A 6,152-nucleotide genomic window follows, 5' to 3' on the forward strand; every position below is an offset into this window, starting at 1 on the left:
CGTCTGGCCAATCCCACGGCATTCCGGCTTATGCGCCTCGAGCAGATCCTCCCTTGTGTAACCGTGTAGACAACGCTCGCAGGAGTGTTTGCAATGGTGTGCCTTAATTTCTTGAAACAGGAGACGATTGAGATCTTTTATCGACGTATAATGGAATTTGCCTGCCTTCCCAATCAGCAGCAGATTGATTCGGGGCGTGTCGCCGGGCTGCTTGCTGAGACGATGCACGATCGCACCCTTGTCCCACCCGAACACGTTGATGGCGAGGTCGTTCTTTTCCTCCACTTTAGGGATCTGAGAGATGGGCGTCTGGACATTATTATATCCGCAGGCCACGCAAAGCCGAAATCGGTTTTTAACACCCCGGCCACAGCTAATACATGGCTGGGTGCCAAGACTCTTCCGCAGACGGGCCAGGTGAACCCCGCAGTACTCCCACAGACAACTCTTACCACAGAGCTCCGTGGAATCGATGAGAAGCCACTGGCAATTATTGCGACCCTTTGGCATGTGGTTGTATTTATCGAAGTATACCTGGTGCAATGGATATGTCTAATAGGACCCCCAGAAGCAGGGAAATAGGGCTGGGAGCCTCTATTTGCCAAGGGGAGGGCCCAGGGGGAGGGTGGTCCAGAACTCCTATTCTCTATACTACTGTTCGCAAGACAAAACTTGTTTCAAATACCAACATTAGACTGAAAAGGATATTACCCTATGCATTAAGCGGCATACAGTAGGCTGATTGTTATCAACGAATATTTTAGCTTGGCCTATTTCATCGTCTACACCTGTTACATAACAGCTTCAAGGGCAAACCGGGGCAGCCCTTGTGTCATTTCGCAGACGATCTGTCACTGTGAGCAGGTTAGCAATCGGCCTGTACGACAAGGGAACGATTTTCTGTCTAGTTGCAAGAGGTCCTTTAGGAATATTACGAACCGGGTACGGTATGTCTCTTTATTAAATTGTACACATACGAGAACGGTTATATATTGTATTCCCGTAGCCTAGGTTACGTCACCTGAATTAAAGAAATAAATTATAGGCAAAAACATGTAAAGAGTCTCCAAATTATGAATTTTAGTCCAATACATCGTTATGGCCGTTAATTCTGAAGCATTTTAGGCCTATTTCCATACAGATTTTTCTGTTGCATATACATGGTTGAACTCTGAGGTGCGCGTCAAAGTGCACCAGCTTCATGATTCTCGTCATTCATCGGTACTATGAAATTTTTGGGCTATAATTCTGGAAAAATTCAGAGAAAAGTCAAGAAATCTGACGTTCACTGTAAATTCTGCTGCATTTCGATCTGTAGCCTGAGGGTGTTTAATTATTCTTACACGCTTTCACAACAAGGAGGAAGGAGTATAAATTTAGATCTTCCCATCTATCTGTTTGTATGCATGCATGTTCATCCGTCACGCTTTGATTTCCAAGTAATGACTGCTCCAAATATTGTCCGATCTCAATAACATTTGGTACTCAGGTATACTTAGTAGATCCTCAGATCAAGTTTAAGATGAGTTCTACATATTTAGCTTGGGACATACATGAAATCTGAATGTTTTCTTTAACATGAGGTTCTGACTGACCCATTTATCTCATTATTTCTTAACCCCATATGTGCAGCTCAAGAAATTCTCACCCATTCAATCGATGGTGGTTAGTTTGCTGTGTGGAGGAATCCAGTGTGATCACAGTAAGCTACGGACAGCTGGCGAACGATTACTGACAAACTTTCAAGTCAAACTTTCAAATGTGATTTGTACGGATTTGCACACCGTATTATAATTAAAGACGTACAGTACAGAGTAAAACCAGAGCAGCGACGAAGTGATCTTCCACGAAAGTTGAACTTGGGCCGCAAACAGCTACGCAAGTGTCGTCGGCTGCTTGTTGTCACCAATGTCCCACAAACAGCTAGTTCTGAGAGTGGAGGTATCTACAAATTCCCGATCCATCAAATCCGGGTTTGAGCCACATGTAAATGAAAACAATCACACAGAATGGGAGGAACATGCCTTGAGCTTTTCTCAGGATCTTTGGGATTGATATATGGTGAAATAATCCCTCCCAATCCCCAACCCACACTTTACCGAAACAAGGTTCACATAACATAGACTGCATCACCGTTTTACTCACAGCACATCAAAGATTAGGTCGGTAGTATTACATCACCGTTTACATTAATGGTTAAAGGCAAACAAAACAATACAATGAAGTGTATATCAGGAGAAAGATCATTAAACACTGTCCATGAAAATAGTTCGATTAAGTTTTTTTTAATTTGTCCAACCGAGTAAAATGGTTTTAAAACATCAGAAATACGGTGGTCTGTAGTGACCGATTGGGTATCAGTGACGTCACATCCATATTTTCCTCTTGAAAGAGTTTGTTTCAGTGTCCATTAGGCGAGTGCATTTATATATCTACATATATATCATTTTAAAGGATGAAACCAAGCCAAAAACCTGATGTGACGTCACTGGTCACACAGCTATCCCTAGAATCCAAAGTTCCAAACGAATTTTTCTGGGTTGAAATAATTCTAAGAAAAGAAATTCAGCCCTTCCTGTGGACAGTTTTTAATGAGTTTTCATCTGCCATATACTTCATGTAACGTGTTTTCTTGTAGTGCCTCTAATGTAGTGAAGAATCTACAAATTCACAGACAAAATTATTCTGGCTGCCGCCGATCTGATTGATTGTCAGAGAGTGACTTCGCTTGACAATATTTTTATATTATTATTATATTATTATTGAGCTAACTCAATATTACAACTAAATACAGCCCAAAAAGCATGATTTTCTTCATCTTATTACGTGTAAGACACAACCAAAATCTCTGTCAAAATTACATAGTTCCTATTCAAGAATACATAAATTCGCATTCTTTCTACAAGTGTGGTACATCGGGGATCCGGTTATCACGGACTAACTTTGGCAAAAGTAAACTCGTGAAAACATAATATCTGGTACTGCTTAACCGTCCACACTCCCCTGCTTAAATATTGACAGCATAATCTCTAAGGCATCTAACATCTAGGTGTGGGGTTGCACCCCGGACATGTGGACCAAGTGTAATCGGGTCTGGCGGATGTGTGCTAACGCAGCTGGAACCATCGAGGAGCTAATTGTCACTCCCTGTTTTACAACAAACACAGGAATTTTTGTAGATGTTCTGGTGTGTACCTGTATGCTCTGTCATTAGTAGTATCTAACATGGTAGGTAAGGTCTCCAACTCCACGTCCACTGTCGATTTTATGAGATTCCATTTCGGACCCCTGTCAGACGTACGTCATGACTTGGTGAAGATGCTGACGGTGATGTCGGTTGAATATCCTCCACCAGGACACGTTGGTCCAGCAACTAAGAACAGGTTGTTGGTGTTCGGACAGGCTTTGCTAACAGGAAGACGACAGGTATTCTTGGTTCCCGACCGAAGGAAAGGTAAAATGGAGCAAATTATGTTGTGGCATGTGGATCGATATGCGTACTCTGGTTCATGGAGCGTACTTGGCCATTTCCATTTATTCTCCTGAGGGATAGTCCTCACAAGATTATGTATAGTCCGACTGAGTCTCTCACAGTTACCATTTCCTTTGTCACTGCGAAGTAGCTCTGGTATGCCATACATGTCAAACCACTCTATGAATAGAATCCTAGCAACAGTCCCAACCGTCTGGTCCTTTGCAGGGAACGACTGCGTGAATTTCGTGTAGATGTCTGTGACGACCAGTATATTTTCAACATTGTTCGTGCCGGGTTCGAACACAGTAAAATCAATTTCAGCAATTCGCAGCAGTCGTTTAGCAACGGCAGATCCAATGGTAGTGTGAATATGCCTTCCCTCTTCCCGTTTGAAGCTTGTCGGCATCTGGGTTGATTCCGCCTTCAGAAACTATATGCCATGGGTATCTAAGTCTCTTCTTAAAAGCTGACGCTTTTCCGGCACCACTTTTACTAATGCTGCGCCTAGTCGAGACATCACCATGTTCATCCTCTCGATTGTCTGTTCAAAGCTGCTGACAAACACCAAAAATGTCATCTAAGTAGATCAAGATTTTTTTTGATCACCTAACATTTTGTCCATTAACGCCCTGAATATCGCCGCGGCTCCAGTCATTCCGAAGGGCATCCTTCGATATTCCACTTGTGCACGCTCTAAAGGCAGTTTTTTGATGTTTTTTGGAGCTACCAGTATTTGATTAAAATCATGGGCCAAGTGAAGACTGCAAGAGTATCTTGCATCCTTGAGGACATCAAGTGCTCCCTCGATGTGTGGTAGAAGATAAGCATCATTTAGCGTCTCAGCATTGTGCCCGACAGTCACAACACAACCGCAATGAGCCATCCTTCTTACGCAAGAGAACTAAAGGTGAAGCAGATGAACTGGATGACTCCTGAATCAAACCCGTATCAAGACGTTTCTTGAAGTAATTTCGCACTTCTGTCCATATGTGTGAGGGGGCTTGTCCGATGAGGAATCTTCAGAGGAACATCATCTGTGGTGTTATCTGGTGTTCAGTCAAGTGACATCTGCCTAGGTCGAGTTCAGACAGGTTAATGGCATTTTTGTGCTTGTGGATCAGCGACTCCAAAGTCCTACTCTGTGGCTCTTCCAGATGTGCACCAATATCCATTCTAGACAGCAGATCAGTGGTCGACTTGGTCACATTAGACATCCTTCCGTCCAGTCGCACTTCCACTTCATTGACAACAACTTGAACAAAATCCACGCACGGCTCCACATCTGCCACACCCAAAATCCGATGGGTGTTCTGGGACGAAAGTATGCATCCTTAACAGAAAAATTAGCCACGTGCAATAATACCTTACAAGTTATTCAATATATTTATTTATTTATTTGATTGGTGTTTTACGTCGTACTCAAGAATATTTCACTCATATGACGGCGGCCAGCATTATGGTGGAAAGAAACCGGGCAGAGCTCGAGGAAACCCACGGCCATCCTCATGTTGCTGACAGATCTGCCCACTTACGGCCGACTTTACAAATCTTATCATAGGTGGCACACGTTGGTGCTAATTCAACTCCCTTTTTTATCTATCAAAACTGAATTTCCCGCATTATCCTTCATGTCACAATCTATACTACTGAGAGAGTTGGCAGGTATCAATACTGGATACTCCCTTGCCATTCTTACTATACTGGTAGAACTTCCTCCCCTTATCCGTGCTTCCTGATACACAGATAACAAGTGGTATCAGCACATTCAGCCATACTGATATCCCTAAATATGTTGGAGATAAATCTACTGTTGTTTTATAACTTCCTCTTGAACCTTGACAATGGACTTGTTGAACTGAAGTTTCAATTCGTGACACAGACTTCACCGTTGCAACCTTCCTTGTGTCCAGTTTTCTTCTAGGTAACACCATCACAGGTTTGTACTCCGCTGATGCACCCTGGTTCTTACAACCATTGTTCAGTTCATATATCAGCTTCTCATACTGAGTTTTTAAACGCACCCTCAAGACTTCCGATTGCGCTGACATCTTAGCTATCTGTTCATCAGAGACGGTTAAAGTCACACAGTGAACATGATTGACAAATACACTGCACAGTACTGTATTAAAGCAAACAGTAAACAATTAAACTTACTGTGTATTTAATCTTACATAAATGGTTAATGTATGAAGAATCTGTAAAATTCACTAACAAAATTACTCTGGATGCCGCTGATCTTATTGATTGTCAGTGACTTCGCTGGACAACGTACGAGGCAATTTTGGTTCGGGATTCTGTCTCAATTTCGTTACTATATACAGCCCAATAAAACGACATTCTTCATCTTATTACGTGTAAGACAAAACAAAAATCTTTGCCAACATTACACTTCTTATTCAAGAATACATAAATTCGTGTTCTTTCTACTAGTTTGTTCTTAGTATGATGTTTCGGGTGATTCCGGCTATTTCGGACTAACTTCGGCAAAAGTGATCTCGTGAAAACATTATCTCTTGTATTATTTAACTGTTCACACCTATAGACGTTATATCCCGGCGATTGAAAGTCAAGTCGACCTTATGAACTCGGCCAATGAATTCATACTATGTAGATCATGCACACGGCACTGTACCTATATGCGGGGCTAAGTCTGAAAATGTTTCATTGCATGAGCCTA

Source organism: Liolophura sinensis, chromosome 6 (assembly GCF_032854445.1).
Source record: "Liolophura sinensis isolate JHLJ2023 chromosome 6, CUHK_Ljap_v2, whole genome shotgun sequence".
Lineage (NCBI taxonomy): Eukaryota > Metazoa > Mollusca > Polyplacophora > Chitonida > Chitonidae > Liolophura > Liolophura sinensis.